Source organism: Dipodomys merriami, unplaced genomic scaffold, assembly GCF_024711535.1.
Source record: "Dipodomys merriami isolate MVZ:Mamm:240054 unplaced genomic scaffold, mDipMer1.0.p SCAF_9, whole genome shotgun sequence".
NCBI classification, from domain to species: Eukaryota; Metazoa; Chordata; class Mammalia; order Rodentia; family Heteromyidae; genus Dipodomys; species Dipodomys merriami.
This window is the reverse complement of record NW_027206512.1, coordinates 53,950,216-53,962,656: the sequence shown is the minus strand read 5'-3', so window position 1 is coordinate 53,962,656 and position 12,441 is coordinate 53,950,216. Positions and strand designations below refer to the sequence as shown.

General features: G+C 35.6%; 1 protein-coding gene across 7 annotated transcripts in view; it reads left to right on the top strand.

Annotated features, from left to right (window-relative positions):
- The window catches only part of LOC138820687 (cytosolic beta-glucosidase), a 271,928-nt gene that overhangs the window by 257,277 nt on the left and 2,210 nt on the right, over window positions 1-12,441 (top strand). For 6 of the 7 annotated variants that reach the window (XR_011369948.1, XR_011369950.1, XR_011369952.1 and 3 more), the window contains 2 exons: window positions 9,144-9,248; window positions 12,078-12,219. The gene's annotated coding sequence lies outside the window, so the exon portion shown is untranslated. Of the gene's footprint in view, window positions 1-9,143; window positions 9,311-12,077; window positions 12,220-12,441 lie in introns of those variants that run through there. The other variant, XM_070012443.1, reaches the window with a different exon arrangement.

Genomic DNA, 12,441 nt, shown 5'->3' with positions numbered 1-12,441 from the left:
GTCTGTTTAGTTGAACTCTTTCTATTCATTTAAGCTTTGAAATAATTTTCCATTGAAGCATGCCTTTCACTCAGCACCTCTCTACCTGTGCTTATTTATCTGAGGCAAGGTAAGTGGATAGAGTTCTGAAACACTGTTTATGGAAAACTCTTATATCACTTTGAAACATAGGGATCACCCTGGAGTGTAAGCACAAAAACTTGGAAATAAATACCATTTAAAATAAGATTCTTTTGTAGCAATTATGACATAAGATGTACAGCCAGTATGGGACTGATAGGGAGTAAAGATCCAAGAAAATGACTATCTAATAATTTCAGGACTATCTGAAATGTAAATAACCCAATAGCAAATTCCTCCTTGTATTTGTCCCCTTTTATGCCTGCCTCTTCTCCAAGGAATAAATATGATTTTTATGAGCTGTGTTTTAGAATACACACATTTTCAGCCAAGTGTTTCTTTTGTTTTTCACATCTGCATCTTTCGATATGATGAAGAGTCAGTGAGAAAGTAGATTTGGTTTTGTTCCTTTGACAAATAAAGTTCATTTGGGGACACCTTTGAATAAAAACCAAATATTACAGACACACCAGGGGAGAAAAATGCTGAATTTTCTATCAGTGGCAGTTAGAAGTTGCAAATTATATTGAAGCCCTTCAGAAATTTTAACCCAGATCCAGAAATTAGTAATTATATTGACCTCAACATCTGTGTTCATTACCTTATTCCAAGCTCACACAATTAGTTTAGCTGAGGATGTCATCAAAACCTTGTGTTTTAGATCTATTCCTAGCAAAGAATTCCTTCAAATCATCACCCCATGAAAATTACAGTATTAAGGACACAAAGGTATGTGTGTATCTAATTGCAGTAATTGTGTTGAGACAGAATTTGCATAAATCTCCTTTAGGGGCTTCATTCTGTCTGATGGATTTCATGAACTTCCTTAAAACTGAAATTATTTCCAAGCATTGTTCTATAAAAGATGATCAGCAATTACTGTATATGAAAAAGAGAAAGGGCAAAAGGGAACAATTTGAGAGGTTCACATTGTGAGATAAACTGACTAAATCCCTGCGATGCTGGAACGCTCTGTCCCCAGCAATCCACTCCCACACCTCAGACCACGATTTGTTGTAAGCATTATTGTGCAAGCAATATGCTGACAGAGTCTAAATGTAATACTCCCCTCCTGAAAAATGAGGGAATCACAGAATCATACAAAGGAGCAAATACCTAGTGATTTTCCATCTTCTCAAAATAGCAGTAGTCTATTGGGTTTATTTCATGATTATAAAGGCCTAATAATCTATGATGGCTGAAAGCAAATGTGATTTATTAGAGTCTCTCACAGACAGAAGAAAAACCCATAATATGCAGGCAAACATTTTTTCCCCCAAAGAATATGCTAAAAAGAAAATAGTCAACAACTTGCTTACACTTTAGTTCTGGAAAGCGATGATTGTAGGCTCTGAAATATCAGACTTGATGAATAGTACAAGTAAAATTATAACTGTTGTTCCATGGTGAGATCAACTTTCACCTCCGTGAAGGAAATACAGATGACTGAAACTGATTGCCAGCAATCAGGACTGTGCATTCCTCTTCCCTAACTGAGCAATGTTTGAATTTGTGCCTTTCAGACAAAAGCATTAATAACATTTAGCCACTGGATATTTGGGGAAGAAATTAGAAATTGCTTTTAATTTGTTGGTTTGGTGAAGCGATAATATATTGAGCCATAAGGGAGGGAGTAAATAGTAACTTACTGGTATACAATTACTATTTGCATATGTAAACATATTAATGCAGATGGAGGTTTGCTTTTAAATTTTCTAGTACAAAGAAAAGTGTTGATAGAAAGTTGTTGGTGGTGGGTTTTTTTTTTAAACAAAAAGCATGACCATGTCATGAACTAGGAATTTAACACATAACTCATTGGAGGTTCCAATGAATTATGGGCCTCATTTACTGTATATTACAGACTTTTTTTCATATTTCTTTTCAACAAAGCATAGGCTTTAAATTAGTTTCCTCTTGAGTTTTCTAGGATCTTTTACCGACTGTCTTTTACAGCAAACTGTAATACTGTGCTCCTTGATTCTATAAGAAGATGCTGCTGACTTCTTTAATTACTGTGTGAATCCAGACCTTAGGAATGTTTCCACAGCAGCCACGAGAGAAGGAATAAAAATCTGAGTTGAGAATTCACAGTCAGTCAAAGAACTTGATGCTGGGAAAGCTCTATGGAGAAAAGTGAAAGGGTCAAAATTGAAGGGTTGGGGGGTAGGAATAGGGGTGGGGACAGTGTAGAATGAAAGCATTTTAGTTCCACCTTCATTTGAATCCAAAAGGGACTGTGATAGGTAACATTATCCTGAAGGGTTAAGAATATTAAGGGACCCCATTTCCCATAACTTAGCTCATAAATCATATTTTCAGTTACTCTACATGATTTATGAGAGGCTGGCTGTCTGCATGATCAGTAAGTTGCATTAAAATGGCAATTGGTGCTTCCAAAACAAGGCCTTATGATAAGAATCCAAATCTAAGGGAAGGCAAATCTCAGAAGAGAAGTCATGTGAACAAAAGCCAGGATAAAAAGGAACCATCTATAGTTCACGCTCCATGTCTAAAACTGAAGTTTAAAAGGAAAATATTAAGTGAGATCAACATCGGGCTAAAATTATGACACTTGGGATTTTGTCATTTTTTTCCCCCTGTGATTTTGATTGAATCTCTTAGTTGATTCTTGAGTAAAGTAAAAGTTGTGGGGGGCTTTCTGTCCTGGAATCATACATGCATATATATTTTCCCCAAATCTTTTATTGCTATGCATCACAAATATATATCTTATATATCTCATACATAAATTATTTATGAGTATATGTTTAAATGTTGTTTATTATTCATTCATGTGGCTATAATACTTAATATACATATATGTTTATACATGCTAAATACAGGATGGTGCTGCCTTAAAATTAAAATATGCAGAAATGCTATCACAGATATATACATCTTTATATATACATGCATACATTCAAAATGTAAATGCATCCACTTTTATGTACATGTGTATGAAATATATTATGAAATAGGGACTACCTAGGAATGCAGGTAAAGGAAAATATTGATTGTTCAGCATTATTTTTGCTTGGCACATTTATTATTTAATTTTACCTTTTATTCTGAGAATCACAAATGCTAACTCATAAAAATTATTAAATTCATGAATTGGGCTATAAAACATAATCACTCTATCCAATATTATATTTGAATAGCGATAATGTGCCTGTTGTTCCCTTTTATAAGTAAAAACTTATGGAAAGCGATCACTTAGTGTTGTGAGTTGGTTAATGGAAAAATAAAAAGAGAAGCTTAGGATAAGATTTGTCACTTTTTGTTAGTGAGACTAAATTCTACTTTAAGAATTAACTAAAATGCATAGTTTCATCATTAGACCAATACTGGAGTTCAACACACTCATATGTGGATTTAGTCTTAATAAGACTAAATTCAGCACATATTATAATTGAGTTGTAAGGAACTATATCCTGAATGTGCGAGCCACAACTCCAAATCAGAGTTCAGTATGAGATAGGGGTATAGTTTGTCTTCTACATGTAGCATCCTATTTTCCTACCATCATTTGTTGAGGAGGTTGTCTTTTCTCCAGCCTATGGGTTTTTACAACTTTGTCAAAAATCGTGGCTATAGTCAGTGGTATTGCATTTGGATCTTCTAGTCCATTGGTCTGTGCATCTTGTTTTTGTCCCAGTACTCTTGTTACTTTTGTTACTCTTGCTCCCCTGGTATAATTTGAAATCAGTCATTGTGTTTCCTCCATCATTGCTCGTTTTGCTCAGAGCTGCTTTGGCTATTTGTGCGTCTTTAGCACTTATGTATACATTTTAGAACTGTACAGAGATACAGTTTTAAGGATTTACTGAAGGACCCAAGATACTGAAATGACTACAGGAAACTAAAGATATAGGCACAAGCAAAGATTGATGACTAGCACTCTGATAACTGAGGAAATAAGTCCTAGAACTGACAAACTGGATCGCATCCAATTAACAAACTTTTGTACATCAAGGAAAATGATTACCAGAAAGAAGAGACAGCCTATAAAATAGAAGAAAATCTTTGCATTAGACAAAAGATTAATGTCTAGAAATATAGAGCTCAAAAAGTTAAACACTCAAAGAACAAATAGTCTATTTGTAAATAAGCAAATGAATCAAACAGCTCTTAAAAGAAAAACAAATTACTCATAAGTACATAAAGAAATGTTCACTATCCCTAGCCATAAAAAATGCAAATCAAAATTAGATTGAGAATCCATCACACCTCAGTAAGAATGGCAATCACCAAGGAAACAAACAAATAAGAAAATCCTCTTGGTCTATTTTTCTATCTTCACATCAGCATCATGCTATTTTCATTTCTACAGGCATACAAAACATCTTATCTCCATCACTTCTTACCTTTAAAAACTTTCCCTTGGAAATTCTTATAACTTTTCTCTTCTAGAAATGGAATCAATTCATCAAGTTCTTTGAAAAAATGCTATTGAGGTTTGATAGTTATTTGACTAGAATTCTAGTGAATGTGGGAAAAATGACAACCATTATTCTATCTAGCCTTTTTTTCTAGGGATGTGTTGTGTCTTAACATTCATTCAGGTATTCTTCTATGGACCCTTTATACTTGAAAAGACAATTGAATTCAATTTAGTTTTTATTTTATTTTATTTTATTTATTTATCTATTTTGTCGGTCATGGGGGCTGAACTCTGGGCCTGGGCGCTGTCCCTCAGCTCTTCAGCTCCAGGCTAATGCCTTACCAGTTGAGCCACAGTGCCATTTCTGGCTCACTTTGGTTTTTAATGCATTGGAATAAATAGTGGTCATATCCTTAGCTTGCTATTTGCAAATCACTGGAAAAATAACCTAGAGTATTAAATACAAATTAAAAATAAGACAGTTTCTTTAAAGTGCAGCTTCAAAGACTGCAAATTGAGTCACCAAAGTTTTCTTGGTGTAATATTTTTGATAAGGAATAATTAAGTTTTAATTTATATTTTAATATCCATTACTTCTCCAAATCAAAATCTGTATATGTCATTTTTTAATTTATTTGTTGACAGTGCATGCTTTCATTACATAATGAACTTAAATGAAGCACTATGTAACACTTGTTAAATGGAAAAGTTAAAATTTGTCTTTATATGAGTATTATGAATGATTATATTAGCATTTTTCTATTTGACATATGAATCCCATAGTTAAATCACGTATTATGCACGCTGAAAATGATAAAATGATGGAAAATAAACAAAAAGGAGCTAGGAGGTCATACTCAAGATTACCTTACATTTTCATATATGTTTCTAAAAATCTTCCCAATCTCTAGTTTGGAACTAAAGGCTCCATTTCACTCTTCTTGTCTTCTCCTCCTTCTTCTTTTTCTTCATTCAAGACCTCTGACCAAGGCCAGATGGCTGAGAAACTTCCAGAGTAGGCTGGAGAGATGCTGACAATTGTGGAAATCCAATACTTGGCCATCATTTAGCATGGTTGCTATTTTTCTTTCAGAGCTTGAAGCTATCTGGCTAAACATACCAATAACTTTGGCTACTTTGCATTCCTATCTAGTGACTTAATTTGAGTAACAGTATTAATATTTTATCAGGAAATCTGCATTTTTCTCTTAAATATGTACTTGAAGTGCTTTATTGTACCCTCACATGTGATTTATGATATCTTGAGGCACAGTTATTTTCTGTTTCCATTATTTCACTAAAGTCAATTGGGCAGTGGAATTTGATACACATAATGTTCTTTGAGAGATATTTGGTGTCACTGCTAATGTTCAGGGATTTAAAAATGGACCTTCAGATAGGATTCCTTGGAAAACCTGTCATCATGAAACCTTCGCTATTATTCTGTTAGGTCAGAAGCAGTCTTGCCTTGAGCCTAGTAAACCTCATGTGGAAATTTTGGTATATACCCTTAAAACTTTTGTCTTATATCTCATAAGAATTTGAGTTATATTTCAAAGAAAAATCAGGGGAAACTTGCAGGAGGATGGACTGAAAGTAGTTTGGTGAATTGGGTACTTTTTTCTATGATTTCATTTCTATCTTCCCCATATTTAAAGCAGCTGGCTGCCCTGTACATTAGCCCAGGAGGAAGAATGGGACAAGTCAGCAAACCTTGAAGACTCGCAGGTGGAATGCATTAAAATGACAGATGGACAGATGACAGACAGAGTGCTGACTTTAATGTAGAAAATGGCTTCCTGAGGCTGTGTGCAAGGGAGCAGCCTGATGGTGCCATGGTCACACCTTAGTGCTAGACAGAGTGTGACCTGAGTTGGAAGTTGAGTTTATACCTGAGGCCTCTGGCTCCTAAACTTTCTAAATGCTTCTGCCTCTAAAATTCAAGGGAAGCATCCAAGTAGCAGGCCTGAAATATCCCATGAGCAGGTTAAAGAAACACTTTCATGCACAGCTTCTGTGAGCTAATGGTGGAAGACCCTACAGTCGCCTGCCCGGCACTCATCAATACAATTAACCCTAGAATCTCAGCAGAATACTAAAGAAGCTCCAATGATAAGGTTATCCCAGTGGAATAGACAGGGAATGAAAGGAAATCAATTGACATGTTTTGGCACATACATCTCTGTAACTTAAGATTACTCTAGATTTTTACAATAGCCTAAAATTTGGAATCTTTCTTCAAGAAAAAAAAAAAACTGACCTCTTTATCCATTCATGACAATGTTTGCATTTGCATCTATCTGAGAGAAAATTAAAATATGACCTTTTCCCACAACTGAATCATATGGTTCAGAACTATAATAAATAAATCTAGCCTTCTATAAAATTAAAATTAGACAAGAAGAGTAAATTCCAGAGATTTTCTGTGCAATACAGCATCCACCATTAATAATAAGGTACAGTGTACTTAGGAATTTGTTAAGAGGAAGACTTCCTACTAACAATAGAAAGAACAAATAGACAAAAAAAGAAGCAATCTAAATGGATAAAGGGAAATGTAGGTGCATAATAGATTTGCTTATTATGTTGATTATGGTGGTAATAGCATAAGTATATACATATATTCAAATTGATATTTTATATATTAATTGTATAGTTTGTATAAACCAATTATAGCTCAACAAAACTTGAAAAATTCTTTAAGCACAATACACATATATAGAATTAAAATGTGGGTTAAAAGTCCTGACCCTTAGGTTTCCAGTAATGGAAAATTTTTATCATTTAAAAACTTTATCTTAAGCGAGGCTCTGGTGGTTCATGCCTGTAATCCTAGCTACTGAGAAGGCTTAGATCCAATGATCCTGATTGGAAGCCAGCCCAGATAGGAAAGTCTAAAGGGACAGGAAGACATTCTCAAGAGTCTACCCCTTGAGTTGTTACACTTCTCATCTCATTTCATTCTTGAGTTCTTCATGTAAACTCCCTATGATCCATCCAGCTCTCCATGCTTCTTGATATGGCCAAAAATTGTTTGATTTGGCTGTCTGTGTTTACCCAAAGCTTTCAAGTCTAGATCCTTACTATGTATAAATGAAACCCTTTGTGGAAAACATACTCATACACCACATAGAGAAACCTCACACAAAAGAGGCCTCATGTAACAAAACTACAGATTTTTCAACAGAATATAGTCTTCTTTTATTTCCTTTCTGTCTTCCTGTTGAATTGATGGAATGTTTTAGTGTTCCTTCTTCCTTCATCTTTGGAATTAACCCCCAAATGTATTTACCCTTGTGTCCCTTCTTAAGAATTTTCTTTTTACAACGTTACTTTCCACAAATGCTGTGATCATCATCCAACCTGGGACTGTAATGATAAATATTTGAAGTAACTTTCTGACCACTTTGTACCTCTATCTTTGCGGGGGGGGGGCATTCTTTTGGAAATACAGGAAGCGAATATATCTTCATTTGCCAAATTACTGTTTAATTCTCATTCCTTTACCTAAAATTCCATCCCTTTCACAATTTTAAGTGGATCCTGAGTTTTCTACTTTTCCCTGATTTGCATTTTCCTCGGTTGCTTGCTGTTGAACAGCTGCTGTTTTCTCCCAAGAAGTGGGTGGGAGATGGTTTCCATGGAGATGATGATGACTCTCCTCAGATGTGGACATCTCCAGTATCCCCACTGAATTTTTAATTTCTAGCATGTGTTCTATGTGGAGCTCCTAAGTCATTTCATTTCCTTGTGGCAATAAACCCTTTGAAATTCAGACTTCAGTATTCTTTCATTGACCCTAGTTTGTGGATACCAATTTATTTAACTGAACTGAAGATGTATTTATTTATCACATGCCTATGTGCTAAAGAAAACAATTAAAACAGGTACAAAATCTGTTATAAATAAAACACCTTGCTACAAAGCCTAAGCCACAATGGGCATGAAACAAATACTTATTGATTGATTTGTGGCTATCTAAGGAAAACTTTTAAGTCTTTTTACATTGCTGCAGGGGAAAAAAAGAGACTAAATTAGAATCAGCTTAGGAGCACTATCAGTAAATTCATTAATGACATTCTGTTTAGTCCTTTTGTAAGTGTCACAAAAGGCCGATTTTAAAGATGATCTTGACTATCCTAATAATGAAAAATAATTCACCAGTTTAGGTGAGACAGCTGGCATTGTGGGCATAGATTGAGTAGCAGCCAGGCACATTGTTGAAGCGCTGGTTGTATAAAGAATAAAAAGAAACATGATGAGTAAAGAAGAAACAAAATTAAGGCTCACAATATAATCATTCGCTTATTTCTTTATTCACTTAACAAATGTTTGTGAGGATCTAATGTGTGACAAACATTGTGAGAAAACTATGGTCTGTTCCCCCATACAACTTAGTGAGAATAAAAATAGTAAATTAATACTAACAGAGACTATAATTGTAAGTTGCTAAAGTATGGATCTGAACAGCCCACATGTTAAAGATTTGATCTCCTAGCTGTGGTGTTATTGTGAGGTGGTGACACCTTTAAGAGGTGGAACTTAGTTGGAGGAAGTTATGCCTTTGGGGGCCTTTGGGTGTGTCTTGGAAGAGGATTTTGGATTCAGGCTCCTTGCTTTCTCCTTTGCTTTCCAGATGCCAGACAAAGAAGCCTCCTCTGATTTGGACTGCCAAGTGTTTTCCCTCACCACAAGCCATAAGGCAATAAGGCTAAGATACCCTGGACTAGAACCTGAAAGAGTGAGCCAAAATAAACATTTCTTCCTTTTAAGTTATCTTAGACATTTTGTCAGAGCAACAGAAACCTGACTAACACACAAAGAGCAATAGTGTCTCTGAAAGAAATATTCAAGATGACTCTGTCTATCCAGATTGAGGTATAAGTTGCAGAAAGAAAACTAAAATCTGAGTGGGCACTCACCTGATGTAGGTAAGGGTGGGATTTCAATCAGGGCTGATATTCTATCAGCACTTCCCAATAGTTGATGCCTGTTGTTTAATGAAGGCTTTGAGGCACAAGTAATCTTGAGCCATGTTCTATTTGACTGTATATATGAAGAATGAAATACAAAGAAGTTAAATTCAAGTAAGAGAAAGATCAAGGAGAATTGTAACTCTGAAAGTCAGTATTCTATACTCTTTCCTCTCCTAGAATCTGGGATTCAAACAGTCTAATGATCTTGTATGACTATAAATATGAATTCTGGGCCCAATAGAAAACATTATGTCAGGTACTAGTGGTGCCACACGTGTAATCCTAGTTATTCAGGAGGCTGAAATCTGAGGATTGTGTTCAAAGCAAGTCTGTGATTCAAAGCCAATTGTGGGGCTTGAGCTCTGGGCCTGGACACTGCCCCCTCAGCTCTTCAGCTCAAAGCAAGCTCTCTACCACTTGAGCCACAGTGCCACTTCAGTTTTCTGATGGTTTATTGGAGATAAGAGTCTTATAGACTTTGCTGTCTGGGATGGCTTTGAACTGTGATCCTCAGATCTCAGCCTCCTGAATAGCCAGGATGACAGGCATAAGCCGCTGGAGCCTGGCCCCTAGAGACTCTTATCTCCAATTACCCAGAAGTAGCAATGTGTCTCAAAATGGTAGAGCGATAACTTTGAGCAAAAAAGCTCAAGGATAGTGCCCAGCCCTTAGTTCAAGCCCCATGACCTTAAAATAAAAAAGAAAGAAATCTTATAATACTTTCTACTTACGAGGTAAAAATGAAACTAGTCCATTTATTCCACTAGATGATGTAATTTACTAACTCCTGGGATTAGAGAAGGGTGTGAGAGGATCTCACTAGAGCCTCTGAAAAATGTGGATCTCACACCATAAATTCCAATAGTCTTAAGGGAAATGATACAGGTAGGATGATGTATTTTAGCTATGATTAACAAGTACAGTAAAAATAGATGACCAGTTTTTTATACTAAGAAACGTTTTTTTTTAATGTCATTAAAAGCTGGAAAAAATCATGGGTAATTGTTTGTGTGGTTTGTGGAGTCTTGATTTTTGAATGGGAAGTTGTGGTTTTTACGTGACTTTCCCGGACTTGGGACCCATATGTGAGCTAGACTGAGCGGAGGGAAGCCACAAATTGGTAACAATTTAGTTCCTACCGTGTGGACAGAAGAAGTAGCAAGGCAGAAATGCAGTTTGGGTATGACAAACTACCAACCTCTTCCGTTTTTAAAATTAAACAGAAATAAATCATCTCAATGCAGCATCTATGATTTAATATGATTATTGTCTATGGTCCCAGGTTTTAAACCCCAGACAAAGTAAAGCAGAAAAAAATGGCTTTACCAGGCACATGTGGCATAGAACACACCTAGATTTCACTGGAAAGAATCAATTTGGAAAACTAAAGGCCTCCCATTTTTTCTCTGTTCCCACAGCGGATGTTGCAGCCATTATGTCCTAAGTTCTGGATGTTTGCCTTTACTCCTTACTCCTTTGGCCCAAGAATAGACGTAGCCTAATGTTTCTATTGCTCTCTTTTGGATACACTAATAGTTTAATTGTATTTTAAATTGATTTTTAATGCCCAGAGTCTCCCTAAGTGGATTTTTACAATCTAGAAAATAAATACAGGTCTCTATTCCAGCACGGAAGTGTTCCCCTCCACAACACCCCTGTGTCAGAGGGCTGTTAAGAAGCTGAATCATTTCATGTTGGTAAAGTGCTTTGGAAACCCTAACTACAGTCCAAAGGAAACACATAATGACACCGACCTTTAAACACATTATCTCCTTTGGAGTAGCGTACTGAAAATATATGTGTATGTACATTATATGTGTATGTGTCTGTCTATGTATAGTGATAGGCCTTTTATATTCTAAAATATAGACAAAATAATTAAAATGTATGTTTGGTTAAACTGCTGACCGCTGTTCTTATATTTTTTACAAGGAAAGCGTTTACAGTTTCTAAAAAACTGTAAAACTGTAAAACTGATATAAACTTCAGAATAACTCTCTGAGCAAAGAAAGATTCATAATATGAACGAATTGGTTAGTGAGGAACTGAAGTTCAGAGGCATTGAGCATCACATACAGGTGTAGAGCTGAAGGTCTTAGCACTCTTTTTATTTCCCCCAAAACCAAAAACAAACTTACACCTATTTTCCAATGAATTAGTTGTTTGCATGCATCAACTTAACCACCATGAAAGGTAATCTTGTAATAAGTTCATCTACCGAATTAGGTACAAACATGATTTTTTTAATACAAATTAAGTCAACACAAAAGGAAGGACAACTTTGGCAGATCTTGTCAGTGGTTGTAAATGACAGAGGCAGAAGAAAAAAACAAGAATTGATCAGCAGTCACACTTGCTTATTCTAAAGGTTGCAGTTACCATTGGCCTTGTTTATTCTAAAGGTTTGCAGTTACCATTGGTCTTGTTTGGTTGGTTCCTGGTTTGAAGGGTTACCATTAGACTTCCCTGATCGTGTTCTCTTGGTTCAGGCTTCCTTCCTATTTGGCTTTACTCTTAGCCTGGTTGGCTCTCACGGTTAAGGTAACTATTTACTGATGATAGGTTTTTGTTATCTCTCCAACTTGTCATCCCAGTGGGAAGAAACACTTATTTGGAAGACTCTGAAGAACCCAGCTTGGATTATGTGATTATCCAATCACTGTGACCATTGACACAGAGCACATTGACCAGGAAAGTTTGGGGACATGCGGTGACCCAGAAGGAAGATGTCAGCAGGTGTCTTCCCATCATCCAATGGAATTACTGCAGACTGCTTCAACCACAGCTTTTATTAACTATAAGGTTTTCAATTTTGTTTCAAGGAATGGTACCATGCCTTCAAAAAATTTATAAACTACGATTTTTCAGAAAAGATTGATTTTGAATTTTTATCTAATTTTTATTTTATTATTTTTGTATAGTTGATATACAGAGGGGTTACGGATACATGACTAAAAG